At 40.7% G+C, this 18181-nt stretch overlaps 1 protein-coding gene and 1 long non-coding RNA gene across 11 annotated transcripts in view; one reads left to right on the top strand and one right to left on the bottom strand.

The window, feature by feature from the left end:
- Nucleotides 1-18181, bottom strand: part of jmjd8 (jumonji domain containing 8) — a 184595-nt gene that overhangs the window by 114564 nt on the left and 51850 nt on the right. The window lies entirely within an intron of this gene.
- LOC138747203 (uncharacterized) overlaps nt 1-18181 on the top strand; it is a 47193-nt gene that overhangs the window by 16497 nt on the left and 12515 nt on the right. The window contains exon 2 of one of the 2 annotated variants that reach the window (XR_011347360.1): nt 3626-3767. This is a non-coding gene — a long non-coding RNA (uncharacterized lncRNA). Of the gene's footprint in view, nt 1-3625; nt 3772-18181 lie in introns of those variants that run through there. The other variant, XR_011347361.1, reaches the window with a different exon arrangement.

The raw sequence follows: 18181 nt of genomic DNA, 5'->3' as shown, positions 1-18181 counted from the left end.
TACTGTATATCGCTCCATTATGCATGTGTAGGACCTTGTGGTAGTTAGCTGGGAGGGCATCTGGCATATTCTTGCAACTGGGGTTCCACTGCTTGTGAGGCTCAGATCCTGAGTTGCTGGCTGCAAGTCTCTGTTCATCTCTCTTCTCTTTTACACTGGTATAATTACAGAATAAGTATTCCCTATAACATGCCAATCAACAGACAGCTGGGAGGAAACTGATTGCTGACTTGTTTTTTGGCTGAATTTTCTGAGCACTGCAGGACTCCACAGAATGCAAAGAATGAAAATAATATCATTTCACTTTATTACAAAAAGAATGCACCAATTGACTTTGTGGTTATACACTAGCAACAAAGGCCAAGAGCAAAATTCAGGTCCTTGCATATCTGCAGGCGTCACCTACTGCAGCTGGTGCTCCCTTTGTGGCCTTCTCTACATCGCAGACTGGACACAAACTGGGAGATCACTTTGCTGAACACCTTCGCTCTGTCCACACCAGTGGCAGGGATCTCCCGGTGGCCAACCTCTTCAATTCTGTGCTCCACTCCCACGCTGACATGTTTGTCCATGGCCTCATGTAATATCCCACTACTTACCGGTAAGTTGGAGGAGCAACATTTAATTTTCCATCTGAGCATTTTTCAACTGAAGGGCATTAACATAGACTTTCCCAGTTTCCGCTGGCCGACTCTCCGTTCTCCCTCCCTTTCTTTTCCCTTTGTCTTCTTTCCTCCAGCTCTCCAACCCCTTCCCTCTCCATTCACAGAGCCTTCCCTCCTCCCCCTGCTTGCTGTTGTGCCTTCCCTCCCTAATTCACCTATTACCTCTGCCTTTGGAACCATGCTCCTACCCCTGCCCCCCTCCCCCCACCATTTTGCTTGGGCGTCTGCCTACATTTTTTCATATCTGATGATGGGCCCAAGCCTAAAACGTTGGTTTTGTATCTTTACCTTTGCTCTATAAAGAAACCTGCTGAGTTTCTCCAGCATTTGTGCTTTTATTTCAACCCAGGTGTCTGCAGACTTTTGTGTTTTGCTCCTTACAAAGCAGGGGGTTGGTCGGATTTGGGTGTAGAGGGGAGGGAAGGATAAGCAGGTAAAGAGGGTAGTTGAATAGAAAGGGATGTTGGAAGTGGGAGAGGAAGAAAATGGTGAAGGAGGAGGAGAAGGAAGGCAAGGAGTGGGAAATAGGGTGGCATGGTGATGCGTAGTGGTTAGTGAAGCGCCAGCGATCGGGACCGGGATTCAAATCCCACGCCGCCTGTAAATGTTTGTTTGTTCTCCCCATGTCTGCGTGTGTTTTCCCCAACGCTCCAGTTTCCTTCCAACATTCAAAACGTATCGGGGCAGTGGGGGTTGTAGATCAATTGGGTGTAATTGGTTGGCATGGATTCGTGGGCCAAACGGGCCTTAAGCTGTGCTGTATGTCTAAAATGTTTAAATTAAAACATTAATTTATAAAAACAAGGAATGAAGATGATAAAGTGGCAGTGGGATGGTGACATCAGGCAGTGTTGTAATTTAAATTTACTGGCAAGTGAGGTGAGCTCTTCACATTCTTGATAAACATGCCCATGACTCATGCTTGAATTTCTAAATTATTGAAACCCTGATTGCTCCCCATTGGGAGTGCATATCACACATTATGAGTTGTCTCTTCTTCAAAAGGGAACTGAGCTCACTCTCTGGTGTTGGGTTGATATCCTTGAGGCAACATGCAATTCCTATTACTGGGCAGGTGAAATTCAGAACAATGTGGCCTAAAGGCGAGGGAGTATTTTACGTGTCAAAGACCTGGGAGGGATGTGGCTGGAAATGCCATCTCCGAATGGAGGAGTGAGGGGTAGGGAGTGGCTGTTGAAATGAGATGGGCACCTGGTTTGCAACACAAAGGGATCAAGGTGTCATACTGTTGTGCTTTTAACTGGGAAGTAGGAGTTTTAAGGGAAAGACTCCCTTTGGCTGTTGAAAATAAGGTTCACATTAAATCCAAAATTTGACAGTTCAGAAGCTGGTTATTCATAGAGGAGATTTTGTTAACATTAAGATCAAACAGCGGAAGTCAGTGAGGGCAAAACTGATTCTCATCTTTCCACGATGGACTTAAATGTACGACGTGTGTGCGTGATTCTGCTGGTACATGCTGACACTTTTGTGAGTGTTACCAGTGGCCAAGCCTAAATTGGAATTAAATGAAATACAGTGACCTACTCAACAGTTACAATCCATAATGGATCAATGATACTTGATCTTAATGCAGCATAATGTAAAATGGAAGAATTTGGGCCTTTATCATTGATTACTTACATAATGGGATGCCCTTGTCAGAATACTGGTATGGGAAAATCCAGCAATGGTGGATCATATTACGGTCATGTCAGAAAGGTCAATTAACCCGTCACCTGAGCCATTATGTGAAAATAATATTAATTACTCAGTGAAATTATTCTCAGACACCTGGAAGGTTGCATACTTCTCTTGTTTCTCTGGTAGTAAGAAACAAACGGGAATGGAAGAGACAAATAAATACCACTGGGGTACAGGAAAGGAAAACAGGGCCACAGGACTAGGGCATATAACTTCAAGATTTAGGATCAGTAAATAAATAAAGCTGAGAAGTGATGGGAAGAGAGAAGGGAAGGGGGTGGGGAACTGGAAGAAAGGAGACAGGAAATGGGAAAGAGAGAGACTCGGGGGAGGGGGCTAATGAAAATTGAAGGTTGACGTTAATGCCGTCTGGTTGGAGAATCCCTAGATGGAATATGAGCGTCCTTCTCATGCCTTACATGATCAACACCAAGTGATAAACAAATGAGAAGTGAATGTACACAGGGATAAAAGTACTAGTTTTCTTGTAGAGTTAGATGTTTAGTTATTTATAATGAATAATGAGACATTTTTGAATACCAATATTAGTAAAGCACTTTACAGGTATGAAATAACAGAAAATCCAATCAATAAAACATCTGAATGGCTAATAATTTCTATCTGTTGACCATCGTAGATTTCAGCTTGTTGATTTTAGATATTGGTTTCCATTAGGCATTGCAGTTTGTTAATTGATAATTAATGATTGGTTAAAAGGCCGTAGTAAAAATGATAATGAACTTAATTCTGTTATCTTCTATAAAATTAACATAGCAATTAGTACAATGCTGATACAGTGCCAGCGATCAGGACAGGGGTTCGAATCTGGTGCTGTCTGTAAAGAGTTTGTACATTCACCTTGTGTCTGCATGGGTTTCATCCAAGTGCTCTGAGGTCCTACCATCATTCAAAAGATGGGAGTCAGAGGTTAATTGGGTGGCACGGGCTTGTGGGCCAAGAGGGTCTATTACCGTGCTGTACGCCTAAATTTAAATAAAAAATGCTAACACAGGAAATCAAGACACAATGGGCCTTTTATTGCTCTAGGGATTAGTGACCTCATGGGAGATTATTCACAGGGAGGATGATGTTTGTCAGAGAGAGAAAAAACAATCTTCTGAAATTAAGAGATAAGAATACTAATTTGTGTATGTAATAGTTTTGTCTGAAATGTCTTACTGTATCAACCAAGTTAGATTAATGCCACTATTACAGAAACAGGCAAAACAAATTTACTCTGATGCATTTATTTTCAGATGCGCTTGAATTTCAAAGATCTAATGTCAAGTTTACAGGGAAAGCAGAGGGAAAGAGAGTGAAAGACCAGCAAGGAGATTCAGAAGATAAAGAACAGTTCAAATAATTAAGCAAGAAAGAGGCAAAAAATAAACAAGAGCTGTGAGTAGGCAGTGTATGTGTTAGTTACATAAGAAGAATCACATTATAATAGTACTGGTGTATTCTCATTGTGATTTCTTAATTCCTATTGGGAGATTTCAATCTATAGATTAATAGCAACACAGGAAACTGATATTCCCAAATAAAAATAATTATCTGTCAAGAGGGATTACTGAAAAATCCACCCTCTACATCTCCATGACACGCTTCATGTACGCCATGCTAACAGAGGTGTTATAAGATACGTTGATACGTTTGTATTATGTAACGTCGAAGTACTCGAGATGGCAGAGGTCGACAGCATCGAGTCCACGCTGCTGAAGATCCAGCTGCGCTGGATGGGTCACGTCTCCAGAATGGAGGACCATCGCCTTCCCAAGATTGTGTTATATGGCGAGCTCTCCACTGGCCACCGTGACAGAGGTGCACCAAAGAAAAGGTACAAGGACTGCCTAAAGAAATCTCTTGGTGCCTGCCACATTGACCACCGCCAGTGGGCTGATCTCGCCTCAAACCGTGCATCTTGGCGCCTCACAGTTTGGCGGGCAGCAACCTCCTTTGAAGAAGACCGCAGAGCCCACCTCACTGACAAAAGGCAAAGGAGGAAAAACCCAACACCCAACCCCAACCAACCAATTTTCCCCTGCAGCCGCTGCAACCGTGTCTGCCTGTCCCGCATCGGACTTGTCAGCCACAAACGAGCCTGCAGCTGACGTGGACTTTTACCCCCTCCATAAATCTTCGTCCGCGAAGCCAAGCCAAAGAAAGAAAGATGTAATATACTCTATTTCATGGAGATACTTATATGTATTAATATCATGGCAGTTGCATATTTCAGAGTACGAGATGATTCATTTATGCCCTCATTTTACTCCTGCCTGCCAGGAATGCTGTGCAACAGGACTTTTATTGCAGCAATGTCTGGTGTGAATGTATAAGTGCCAGTATTGAATAGTCCAGGTTTTCTGACAGATTAATGAAGTGTGCTCTAACCATCTGCTCTGAAATTCACACAAGATAAGATTCCTCATTCATCGACTACAAATTATTTTCATAAATTTCAAAAACCTTATGAAACATTCCACAGCTGACAAGCATTCCAGTCAATCATAATCAGTGATAACATTAAAATGTAGGCCTGTTGAAAAGAATTCAAACACCTAGCATTTTTCTTTTGGGTCTTAAATCAACCTATGAGAAAAGGCATTAAGTAATAAATCAAGCAAATAGGACGATAGGAGGATGTAACCTTATTTGTGTCATAAATGCAATTCTTTTCCCGGATATTAGATGTACAATTAATTAGAATATTCTGTTAAAAAAAAGTAATAAATCAATTTATCAGTGGTGTTAATCACTCCCGTGTTATGGTAAGAGTATCAAATAGTACAGTATATATTGAGTGTTGTCTGCATTAATGTGTTGGTAACATAGTAGCATATTACTTTTATGGCGTGATGTCAATATTAATTAGAAAAGTTGTGTATTGGAGAATTAGAGAGAAAAAAATGGCAGAACTACAACGGCAGCACTGAGACATGGAGAGTGGGAAGTGGAGACCCAGCGCTCCGCCTCAGAGTCCAACACCCAGTCCAACTGCCATTGGCTCTGTACAGGCTTTAAATGGCCTGTTAAAGGAGCAGAAGTTAGTTTATTTTAAAATCCTGCGACAGCGGGTTCTGAGCCTATGTTCAAAGCAGCCTCGAGATGTGGCAGCCTCTGAGGAAGGAGAGAACTGGCACAAGGCACCCATAGAACGGAGAGTCCACCCTCAATTTGAGAAGGAGAACCAGTGGAGATTACCCATGGGAGAGTGACCACAGTGGCGGGCTAGCAATGGGCTCAATGGCTGAAGAACACACAGATGGCAGGCTGTTGGTGACTCGAGGTGAGGAACCAACACAGGCTACAGGCTGCCGGCAACTGTAGTCAAGGGCCTCGCACCAGGCTGTGGATCGCTGGATGGGAGAATGGCTGAACAGGTATCGGAACCAAAATGTGAGAGGGTGCCAAGGGCACTGAAGGCTTCATGACAGTGTCAGATGTTTTGATCTGGACCTTGGGTTGCCGATGATTGGGACCAAAAGCTCTGAGGCTGCGGAGGCAGCGGGAGTGCTGGAGGCGAATCCAATTGACACTCATTTATTCTGGGGGATCTTTTGCTTCTCTTTCTCTGACTGTAAGGAGCTCCGATTTGTGGTGATGGCAAATCTTTGTCTGCCTTACAGTAGACTAAAGGAAATTCCATGTAATATTGCATTTTTTGTTTTATTACATGACAATAAAAGAACTTAAATTGCCAACATAGGTTCTTACCTGGGATAAGAAGCAAAGTAGATAATTGGGAATACCTTTTGTATAACAACATTTTCAATTACAAAGATTTTATTAGAGTATGTAGAAAAAGATCATTGTCTTTGGCTAGGAATTCATCAGGCAGTCATGAATTTAAAAGTGACACTGAAAGATGGAAGCAAAGTGTTAAGAGAAATTGCACAATGTTCCTATCAAATTGGGTGGTTGAAACAGAAACCATTGCAGAGTGTTTGAAGGGGATGAAGAAGTAAGACTAGGAGAGAAAAACAAACAAGTGGGATTAGCTTTGGACTGAATCAACAAAGAGCTAGTTCAAAGACAAATAAGTTCCTTCTATGCTGTCAGTCTCAGTGGTTCCAATCTGCTGAATCAATCACATAAACAGCCTTCTATCCTTTTTAACAATATAGCATGAGCTGCAAAAGTAATTTTAACAATGGACTTGTTGGCAAAGTCTTGGAATGATGTGAATTATGGGTATATCATACCAGTGGCACTGATGTTAGGCAGGTCTCCTTCAAATTCTACACATAGGACTGGGGAATTGGAAAAATAGATTTGTGCTGGAACCAAAATAAAGGACAGATGTGAGTGACTGCCAAGGTGCGACACCAAGCTGGCCATCACTAGCTTGGTAGCTGAATCATTAATCTGATTAGAAAGTGAAAATGCTAATGTTTCCAAATTATTCTAGTGGTTGTGATTAGAGAGCTAATGTCTTCAGAAATTGTAATAAATTCCTGATTAATGACTAGTGACAAAAGGAATGTTGTTAGAGTCAGCAAAAGTCAATCAAGGGCAAACGATATAACTAGCCGTGTGTTTCGGGACTATTAAATAAAGAACTGTTTTTGTTAAAAGTTATATATATATATATATATATATATAGAGAGAGAGAGAGAGAGAGAGAGAGAGAGATCAATGGTTGAGGTCCAGCTTGTCGCAATCGATAAGTATGATTTGATTAAGGTGATCAAAATGTCATAATTTCAAAATGAAGTGGATTGTAAATTGGGAGCAGGAATTCAGGATACTTCAAGGGATATAGACAAGCAAAGTACCAATATGTTGGAGAAAAGATGGCAATGGGCATTTCATGTGGAAAATCTACATGGTCATACTCTTTGGTACACAAAACAGAAAAGAATGATACATTTTTTACGTTAATTTTAATCTTAAATGTTAAGATTTAATGGAGTCCTAACTATTCACGAATATGGGATGGTGAAAACAAAAATACAAGCAAATAAGAAGCCAAATAGTATATCATGCGTTATTTCAACAGGATGAGAATACACAATTTTTTTTTACTGAAATTGGTGCTTGGGTGAGAGAGTTTTTGTGTGTGTGTGTGTGTGTGTGTGTGTGTGTGTGTGTGTGTGTGTGTGTGTGTGTGTGTGTGTGTGTGTGTGAGTGAGTGAGTGAGTGAGTGTGTGTGTGTCTGTGTGTGCACGTGTGTGTGTGGTGTGTGTGAGTGTGTGGTGTGTGTGAGTGAGTAAGTGTGTGTGTGTGTGTGAGTGAGTGTGTGTGTGAGTGAGTGAGTGTGTGTGTGAGTGTGTGAGTGAGTGAGTGTGTGTGTGAGTGTGTGTGTGTGTGTGTGTGAGTGAGTGAGTGAGTGTGTGTGAGTGACTGTGTGAGTGTGTGTGTGAGTGTGTGTGTGAATGTGAGAGTGTGTGTGTGTGTGTGTGTGGGGGGGGCTAATGGATGTAGAGTCAAGGATCACAGACTAAGAATAAGGGGTAGCCCACTGAACTAAAATGAGGAGAATCTCCTTCATTCAGAGAGTAATGAATTCTCTCCCCAGGGAGCTGCACAGACATGATATGGGTAGATTTATGGCTATTAAAAGATTCATGGATGGGGATAGTGCAGGAAATTGTGCTCTGGAAGAAGATCAGCTGAGATGGCGTAGGATCTAACGGCCAAAGTATCAACTCCTGTCTTTAATGCAGCTTTCCAGATGTAACAATTGGAGGAAAAGGTTCAGAAATTGAACATTTTCAGCATGCTCTCCATTTATTTTGAATGGCCATTCATTTTAACTTGGTAATGATTTTGCACCTCTAGACTTATTTACTACCAGCTCCCCCCCCCACCCCCCCCAGTTCACTTTGACTATGGTCATTTATTTCTTCCTGACTTCCTCCCTATTGCAAAGCCGTAGTTTTCCCATCCCATCTGCAATTTGACTTTATTTTAAACTTCAACAATTAATATTTCAAACTTTTATCATGCCCGATAAAAAAAAATAATGGCCTAAAATGTTAATTATATCTGTCTTTCCACAGATATTACCTGAGTGTTCCCACCTCTAGCCCGCAACCTCCTTTGTTACAGCTGCCTGACCCTGTATTTTGAACTAATTAGGTGATCCTGGATCCTATTCATGTCTGTGAGACTAAACAATTCATGCCCTGATTACCTTGTACTCAAGAAAGCTCATGCTATCTTTTGGCCTTTTTTTTTAGCTCAAACTTATAAGCCTCCAATCAAATTGAAATTGCCTGTGGATCATGAACTGAGACAAATATTTCTCATATTTTTCCATCTAATAGTTTAGAAACCCATACTTCAATTATGAATTACAAAGAATAGCAGATTATAAAGAATAATGCATATTGTCATCAAATGATGCAACAATGGGCAAACTGCAATGGGTTGTCAACACCACAGTGTCTGTCCTCTGTGCAAGGGAACACTGCAAACAGAATGGGCAGCAGTAGACCATCTTGCCTTACTGGCTTTTGGTGATATTTATGCATGTTGCCATCATATTGGCTCCAGGATGAAATTTAGAGCCAAAGTATACATCCTCAATAAAACCTTATGCTTAGGCTCTGTTCCTGAAGCCTCTAGCTTAATCATAAGGGCTAAATGACACACTTTACATCTTATACAACTTTGCACCCTTCATCTAAGTGACACGTTTGACATTACAATTATTTTGTTCGTCTTTACACCATCTTATACTCATAATCCTAATGGTACAATCTAATATAAGGTCTGTTGATGTCAACAAGGTTGAATTTTGTCAATGGTGTTGCTAGGGCTGGTGTCATCCAGTGTGGTAATTCATGATGTCACCCCCCCCTCCCCCCCATGGACCTTCTCCCATACCAGACCATACAGAATCCTGAGTAATGTTTTTTGAATTAATGTTTCTCGTAAATAGTAATTCCCGTATTTCACTGAATGACCCTAAAGAGATAAACAACTAGCAAAGTTAAAATTACACCTTTAAACGCCTTGAAACGCGTGCGGATAGAACCACATGATTCGAAGTGTCATTGTAATTGGGTAATAATGACAGCTCTGACCTGAGCGCATTAGAAAGTTAAAAAAGTAAATTAGCAGAGAGTTTTAGCCTTGTAAAAAAACTGTTTTTGTCGTTATAACTAACTACAGGGATATTTTTTATTAAAAATTAATAAATTTCTGCTGAAACACCACAAAAATTTTATAGACAGTAATTTTAGGGTCACTCCCTCTGATACAGTCTACCCGCTCCCCCCCCCCCCCCCCCCCACCACCCCCTGTTGAGGACAGTGAATTTTATTAATTTTTCATGTCTATCAATGAAAGTCACAACTACGTTCTAGGCTGTTAAACCGCAGAAGCCTTCTATTCACCAATAACTAAAGGGAGGGTTCAAGGAGGGTGACATACTTTTCTCTCCCAATGCTTGACCCATCCATGGTAAGCCATGTGCATGCGCAGCCCGGGAAGATGGGGGATCATATAATAAGCAGAGTGACAACTAACATTTTCCTGACATTTAAGAGCACTGTGGCCGAGCCAATAATAAGTTCTGATGGATGGCCAGGTGCAGTATTGAATACGGTTATTGAGAAGTAGATGCAAATTGTACAAGTTGAAGTCCAGAACCCTAAAGGATATATCATTGTTTGAACAAGGCTAACCAAAGGCATCCTAGATTTACAACAAGTGGCGTTTGTTTCATTGATCACAACCATCTGCTGGGCTTCTTCAAGCACTTGGTAACTGCTTTCTTTCAGGTAAAGACATAGAGTTCTTCTTGCGAAAGGAAAACAATGTCTCAGGCTTATACTTCCATAAATACAGTAAAATCCCTGTTATCCAGAATTCAAGCAGCCAGTAGTTATTGTGGAAAATAAATAGGTAAAAAATATGAAAATGTAAAATTGGCATCCCTAGAGGTTAGTAACCACAACACGCAATCTCAAGCAATGGAAAATACACTTATCCGACATCTACCAATCCCCATAGGTGCCAAATACCAGGTTTTTTTTTCTGTGTTAGTATTCCATTTGGCTTGGGTGAAATACGTGGGTTAATAATGCTTTATCGGGAAGTGAAGGGCCAGTAAAGTTATTCATACTCACACACATATTCACACTCACATGGTGTTTAACACCATGCCGTTATAGCACCAGTGACTCAGGTCTGAATTCGGCGCTGTCTATAAGGAGCTTCTACGTTTTTCCCTTGTTTCCTCCCACCCTTCAAGACATCGGGTGTTGTTGGGTGACATGGGCTTGTAGACCTGTTGCTGTGTGTCTAAATTTAAATGTAACATGCGGAACTTTGCCCAAGAATGCAAATTTCAAATTCTAAGCATTCCTTGTCAACACAGTATCCTGAAGAATTGTCGAGCCATCCTTGCACACTAATCTCCAATCTCCCTTCTTCCCAAACCTGACATCTAATGCTAGGCAATGGCATCAAATGCACCAGATTCTCATCTGAACTCCTCTCAATGGAATCCTAGAGCATAGACCTCATATTAGTTCTGGCAGTGTCCTTGTGCTCAATTATGAAAAGCTTGTATCTGGGAGATCCTCCATATCAACTCACAGACAAAACATATCATGTTAAAAAGAAAGTTCAAGTGAAGATCAGTGGGCATCGTGAAACTTATGTCTTTTTCTGAAAAGTCTCTGTGTTAACAATCTAATGGTCTCACTAACAATAAGTCTCTATTAATTTCCCCGATTAACCTTCCCTGAAGACTTGCATGCTTCTTTATTTTGATGAATGAGTTCCAACCAGTCTGCTCCAGGATATTGCCTTCTGAGAAAGGACCAGGCAATTTTAGAGGACAGGAGCAAAGTGTGAGTATTGTAAGAGATAAAGGAGGTAGAAAATAAATGACCTCTATCTCTCTGCAATACACAAAAATGCTGGAAAAACAGCTTGAATATGTTATTGACAGGAACAATAAAATATGTGAAACACTTAGGTGCCTGTCTGCCTTTTACTCATACCTTGAGGAAGGGCTCAGGCCTGAAGCATTGGTAATATATCTTTGCTTCCAATGGATGCTGGAGACCTGCTGTGTTCCCCCAGCATTTCCGTGTTTTTAACTACAAAATAAAACCATGTTCTACAATATAGTGACCAGTATGAAAGTTTGGAAATCCATTCCAATTTTTAAAATTTGTTTTTAACTTCTTCCAGTGCAATTTATTTTGGAATATTTTTATTTAAATATTGAGTGTTAATGGCACATTTGAAAAGAATTGTGAAACTTAACATTGTTAAATAGCTGATATGACACCCACGCAGTTAAACTGGCAAGAATACTGATGCACCCCTGATTTAATGGCTGCCTTACAGTTGACGATTAATTAAGCTGCATTACTTTTCAGAATTCAACAACTCTTCCGATATTTGAACTAATGAGGTCATAGTCACAATTAAAGCAAAATATCCCCTGAAAGATATAGAAGTGTGGTGGTACACCACCAGCCTACTGCAGAAGGCAACCTCTGTACCTGCATGAGTGTAAGGGGACAGGACAACACCTGGCCAGCTGTCAATCAGTCGGCCTGAATGGATCAAGCCCCACCCGGTCGGGTGTCAATCACCCTCCGGGATATAAGCTTGCACCAGCCTCCCGAAGCCTCACTCAGAGTTGCTGCAGCCACAGCCAGCCTGGCTCTGTGGAAGTTTTTGTGGATTAAAGCCTGTTGTAAAGTCTTTACCTTGTGTGTGTCTGATTCTGGCTAACAGCGCACCACAAAAAGCTCATAAAGAATCAACAATAGTAATGTTTCATGGTTATGAAAAGTCTGAATAACCAACAGAATATTGACGTGCACCCCCCCCCCCCCCTTGGCAACAGTAAACAAATGGTGAGGCTAACAATATTGTTTCTTTTGGCTGATAACTCCTTTACTATTAGAGGGGAACCCTTTAGACCAGAGGTTTTCAAACAGCTCCCCTAAACTCACATTCCACCTTAAGCAACCCCTATGCCATAAGTACTCTGTGATTAATATGGGATTGCTTAAGGTGGGATGTGAGTGGAAAGAAAAAGGTTTGAAAACCACTGGTTTAATCATCTTTAATGGATTCGTTATGTGCAGTTTCATAACTTCAAAGGAAATGGGCCAATGGCAATTCTTCTCAAGCAAAAGATTTCAGTAACAATTGGGTCTAGAGCAGTGGTTCTCAACCTTCCCTTCCACTCACATCCCACCTTAAACAATTCCTTACCAATCACAGAGCACCGACGGCATAGGAATTACTTAAGGTGGAATATGAGCTTGTTGGTGGGGGAGGGGGGGGGAGGGTGGAGGCTACAGGTTGAGAACCACTGCTTCAAACAATTTGTTCCTGATAATAGATAGGGACTTTTGCTGACAGTAACAGCATCATATTCAAAGACATTGGAAGACACTGGCAAGATAGTGCTCTTCCAAAGGGTCCAACAGCCCGGTCCTGATGCCATTAGCTACATACAGGCTTTAAACAGGAGCTGAGAGTGTTCCTGCAACATCGGCTCTGTGCCCATAATGATGGTGCTTAGGGTCCGGGATGCAGCGGACTGGCAGAGGGCACCTGAAGAACACCTCCTGTTCAGGGGTTGAAGCAGAGGAGATAACCCTACAGAGAAGGTGACCACGGCAGCGAACTAGCAAGGGACGCAGTGGCTGAGTGACCCACACAAACGCTGGGCTGCTGGAGACTGGGTCTTGGGGACCTGGCATTGGAGCCAGGATTTAAGAGGGTGATGAGGCCAAGAAAGGCTCGCAAAAGGCACTGAGCGCTGATCATGTTGGAGATTTGGATCTGGGGCTCAGGTGGTCGATGAATTGAACAGGGGTTTGTGAGGCTGCGGGAGGGCTGGAGGTGAAACCACAGACACAGTGACTCCGAGGGAACACTTTTTCTTCTCTTTTTCTCTTACTGTAAAGGGCACTAGGCAACATTAATGGTGACTTTGTCTGCCTTTCTAATATATGACAATAAAGTATATCTTGAATAAGCTAAGTGCTTGATTAAAGAAGAAAACTTAGGGAGAGACTTACGAAGGGCCCAGGCTCGAAACATTGGTTACTCTTTACTTCCGATGGATGCTTTTCTACCACATTTGGGTATTCCAGAAGAGATAGAGGTCATTTATTTTTTTTACCTGCTTTACCTCTGACAATGCAGTAGCAAAGACAAAACAAAATTGATCTCTTGACACATCTAATTTTACATGAAGTCATATTATACTGACCTGGAATGCCTTGATCATCAGGAGCCTGTCTACATTACACTTTTACTGACAGGGTCCTTATCATAATATCAATGGGATGTGTGAAAATCTGACTTTATTAAGCAGGTTTTAGCAGGTGGACATTTTTTTTCTCTACTTTCTGCTTTCTGGGTGAATAAATGTTATCCATGACACTTTAAGGCTCATTAAGTGTAGTTATATATATATATATATATATATATATAGGTGTGTTTGGATGTGCTGTATATATGCAAAGGAGGAAAAACCCAACACCCAACCCCAACCAACCAATTTTCCCCTGCAGCCACTGCAACCATGTCTGCCTGTCCCGCATCGGACTTGTCAGCCACAAACGAACCTGCAGCTGACGTGGACTTTTTACCCCCTCCATAAATCTTCGTCCGCGAAGCCAAGCCAAAGAAGAAAGATATATGTTTGGATGTGCTAGGACATGCCCCTTGCTGAATGGATCTGAGGCTCCTCCCACTCACCCCTGAATAAAGGCGACTGTGCCACAGCCCCCTCCTCAGTCCAGGACAGTCGACCAGCATGGACAGACATCATCCATTCTGTTGTGAATAAAAGCCTATCTGTTCCTCTATAACTTCTAGTCTTTGAAGTAATTGATGGTGCATCAGTAAGATACACTTTTCACTTAATATATATGCATTTACATAAATTTATTTTTTAATTCAATTTTATTCATATAATTTAATTTAGACATTCAGCACAGTAACAGGCCCTTTCAGGCCATGAGTCCATGCTGTCCAATTACACTCAAATGATCTACAACTCTGGTAAATCTTGAATGGAGGGAGGAAACCGGTGCACCCAGAGGAAACCCATGCAGACACAGGGAAAACATACAAACACTTTACAGACAACTGGACTCGAATCCTGGTCACTGGCACTGTAACTGCATTGTGCTAACCACACCATTCTTATTGCTGTTGTGTGCATTTTTATTTTCAATTATTTTCACTAACTCTTGCGTTTATATCTGGTCCAAATGTGGGTGATAACGCAATGACTGGCCTACGTTACTGGACATTGGAACATGAGGCTTGTTTTCTGGTTGCATTATACAATGACACAAAGCATTGCCTGAGGTTCAGTGCAGATGGAGAGAGGGTTAGTAACTTCAAGTTCTCGGACATCTATAGACAGATGAATTTATGGGAGTCTGAAGTTTACCTTTAGAACAAAGTTTATAACAAGCTGAGGTCAACAGAGAAATCACTCATCTAAGAATGAATGGTTTAATGTTCTGAGTTTTACGTGAATTTTTCTACTTTTTTTTCTTCCTTATCTCTATTCTAGTGAATACATAATTTAGGGAAAGCTATTTGTGACTGTATTTTGCATAAGTGACCATATATAGCTGTCAAGCTAAGAGCTGTCAATAATATTTTAGCTCTTTTTATTCTATATGTGTGCAATCCCGTTTTTACCTAATGCAGATGCAAGTCCCCACCCTGGAGTTTTATAGGATGGTCTCCATACTGGAAATTAAGTATGTTTCCATGTTAAGTAAAATAGTTTAAATTAGATAAAGATGTGTTTCTTACAGAGCTGCCTTTGACTCGAACATATTGCTCAGTCATTGCCACTAGTAGGTCATGCTAGGTCAAAAGGCAGGTGGGACTTAGAATAAAAAGGTTGAGCATCACTGCCTTAGTTCAATCAGGAGGGTGCAACCAGACTGGTGCAGAATCCATGTATCAATGGGCTCCAGTACAGATGTGCTTTTGAGTTTTACAATTTCATGTAGTGTTATCCCTTCACGTATCAGTGAGTTTCTCCTGGAGAAAGCACACCAAGACAACTGAGAAGAAATCACAAAGCCTCTTTCCATGGAGTTTAAGGAGATGCAGCATGTTGTCAGATATTCTTTCAAATATCTAAAGGTCTGCCTAGGAAATTTCACTGGCTGGTTGCATTATGGTCTGGTTTGTAAAATCGAATGGTCAGGAACGCAGAAGGCTGCAGAAAGTGAAATACCTAGCCAGGTTCATCACAGACACCAACCTTATGTCTACTAAATACATCTACACAAGCCAACATCATAAAAAAATCCCCATCATCCTGGTCACACTCTCTTCTTGCTGCTGCCTTCAGGCAGAAGGAACAGCCATCTGAACTCCAGCATCTCTAGGTTCAAAAAGAGGTTTGTTTCTCCCCCAACAGCTATCAGGCTCTAAAATCTCCCTGCACTACCTTCCCCATAACACTACTCCAGGTCCACCAAAAGATCTATTTGCACCATTGAAACAACACATTTTTGTGCACTACTGCAACTGTGAATATTTATCCACATATTTATTACAGTAAAACCCCAAGTAACCAGCAGCCTCAAGCAACTGGCAAAAAAATCAAGGAAAATAAATTTTAAAATTAAAATAATTAAGAATAAATTAACAGGTAAAAAATTATGTACATTTAAAATTGTTAAAGTCAATGTTCTCTGAACTAACATATGAACCTTTAGTGAGGATGGGGTCAACTATTCAGCCAGCAGAGGGCCTTGGTCGTGCTTTGCTCGTAGCAGTTGTTTGAATAAAGTTGTGTGAAACAGCAATGGCATCGCCCAGGATAAACAGCTGGTTGATGCTGCTAGCTGTTGATGTCACTTGTTTAAAGTCTCTCCTTATCCCTGCATAGTTGGAGACACCCCAGTCTGTAAACTTGGGAGGGGGGGGGGGTGTTAATTGCCTATAATGCTATTTTCATCTTTCTGGCAGCTCTGTGGAGGGGGAGGAACCTGCATATGCAGTGACTGTTAAATGTTTTCAAAGAATGTGTCTGAAAATAAAGTAAAATGCTTTAAGGTTGATATATTCATGCAAGTGAAGTTTGTTTAGTGTAAGTATAGTATAATTTTTTTGTATTTTAAACTGTTTATTATTAATGCAGATGTGTTAGTTAGGCATTGTAAAAGTAAGTCTCAATTAACTGGAAAATACACTTAGGCATTGTTAGAGTAAGTCTCAAGCAGATATACTTATCTGGCATCTACCAATCCCCATAGGTGCCAGATACCAGGGGTTTTAAAATCTTTTTTTTTCTTGTGGGACATTGCATTAATTTAATTTGTGCATATTGTTGGTTAATGTATTTTATGAACCTATGCAGCTTCTGTACATTTTATCTGGACTATTATATATGAAAATAAATTTTCATCATTATTATCATCAAAGCTTGTGTTCCACTCATTAATATCATCTGCCTTCTGGCCTAACATGACATGGCCCACATTAGGTCTTTTCCCCCTGATGTAATATGAGCATTTAAGTTGTGATATTGGTGATCAATAGCTATGTAAAAAGATACATTTGTATTTACGTATCACAATTTACTTCATCGGGATATCAATAATTCTTTTACGCTAATTAAATTGTTCTGTAGTAGAGCCAAGTTTATAACTTTGGACAGTTACAATAAGTTTCACAATGCAAGTCCCACAGATAACAATGTAAAAATGATCAGAATATCAATTTTGTTACTGTAGGGCTAAACATTGTATCAGATTCTGGAGCCATGAGATCTTTTATATCTACTGGGGGAGAAAAAGGCAATAATGTTTATTTGAAACATTTATTTAAATTTGTTCCTGCTCCTTTAGGAAAGAAAGAGAAAGGTAGGTTGTGAGCTGAAATTGGCAACACATTAAGTGAGTCACTTTACTGGAAGGACAATAGATCCACATTGATTTTTGTAATCCACACTGTTTTTGCAATGCCATCCTTGGGTTTAATTAGTGCAGCTATTCAAATCTTCTTCAATCTCAACTTCATTTGGAATCGCTGGGTATTAGGTGACATGCAATCCATCTCTGTCAAAACTGGATCCACTGATATCCATTTGTTTCCATTTGCTAGCTTGCTGAAGAAGATCTGAAGAGACATACAATCGGCTCAGGCAAGATATCCAACTAATTACTTAGCCAGCCACTAGCTAACGCAGGCCTAAACTGGGAAGCAGCAACCCAGAGGCTGTGCACATGGTTCAAAGCAAGAGATATTCAGGGGAAGTCAACAGTTTGTGATAAAAGCAGGAACTTTTTTTTTCCCAGAGAGAGTGTGCAAAAATATAGAATGATCATCACATTCTTTTATTTCCAGTCATTTTCATTAATGAAGTCAATATCTGATCAACATCAATGATAATATGATGCTTGGCCTCTCTAATGAGCTCTCATACATTTATTATTTTCTTGCTGTACTGTTCCATACAATGAGGAATTGCATCAAGCTTGTCCTACACTCACAATGAGGAATTGCATCAAGCTTGTCCTACACTCACTAAAACTTCCAAAATATTATGAGAACTCTTGTTCACCACTAGAGCAAAGATCAAGGATCAAATATGGGGGTTATCGTTCAACACAATGAAGCTTCTCTGCCAAGCTTAGAGGACCACTATCCCAACCTTTTTCAGTCTAAGACCCTCCTGGCTTCCGGTCTAAGATGCCATAGCCCACTTGTGCCAATGACTGAGCAATATTTTCAAGACAAAGGCAGCTCTGCAAGAAATGTATCTTTACCTAATTTAAAGTATTTTATTTAACATTTTTAAAGAACAAAAACACTGCAAGCATAAACTGACCATA

This window comes from Narcine bancroftii, chromosome 12 (genome assembly GCF_036971445.1).
Source record: "Narcine bancroftii isolate sNarBan1 chromosome 12, sNarBan1.hap1, whole genome shotgun sequence".
NCBI classification, from domain to species: Eukaryota; Metazoa; Chordata; class Chondrichthyes; order Torpediniformes; family Narcinidae; genus Narcine; species Narcine bancroftii.
This window is presented reverse-complemented; position numbering and strand designations above follow the sequence as displayed.